Below are 796 nucleotides of genomic sequence, written 5' to 3' on the forward strand. Positions count from 1 at the left end.
GTTGTGTGTGTGCAATGCTGCTGTTTTCTGGATACTTAATGGAGCATGTCCCATGTACCCTCTGAGGCTCTGCACTGCCCACCTCTGTGGCCCCTCCTCACCTCTCTGCTGCTCTGCTGTTTTATCTTCACTTTGGACCTTAGACACAACTCACGGACATTATGCAGAGAGTCTTCAAGAGGCAATAAACAGTATTAACCTGCTTTCATGGAAGTTTGATCATGCTTCTTTGTACAGTTTGTTTTTTTTTATTATTATTTTATTTTAAAAGGAATGTAATAAAATGGCTTTTTTTTTGTAGAATTAAATATTATTATTAAAATCAAGTGAAAGGTTGACTATTGGTGTTAAGCAAGAGAAGTGGACCAGCTGGTCCAGCAACAAAAGGAGCTTCAGCAGTCAAGGTATTTTCCGATCTTCTGAGCCTTCAAGTGCACAGGTTATACTTGAAGGATATAAAGGTCTTCAACTTCTGTGAAGAGTTGCAGAAACACAGAACACAAAAGAAACCTAATTTTCTGGTCATTGAGCAGTCTCTTCAGAGGCTCTTATCCCCTGGTATGTTTATCTAAGGGGAATTTGGGTGTTAGTTCTTTGTTTTTTTTTTTTTTTTTTTTCTCCCTTCCTGTTCCCCCCCACCCCCTTTTTTTTTTTTTTTTTTTTTTCTTTTCCTTTTTCTTATCAGTGGTAGGTCCCTGCACTTCCTGAGAGGCTGGTAGGGTCAACCCATCCCTTTTCAGTTGTCACACACATTGAGCACATGTAGGATAACAGCAGAGAGTAAGCAAATGCTTGT

Source organism: Netta rufina (assembly GCF_964035555.1).
Source record: "Netta rufina genome assembly, chromosome: 1".
In the NCBI taxonomy this organism is placed as follows: domain Eukaryota; kingdom Metazoa; phylum Chordata; class Aves; order Anseriformes; family Anatidae; genus Netta; species Netta rufina.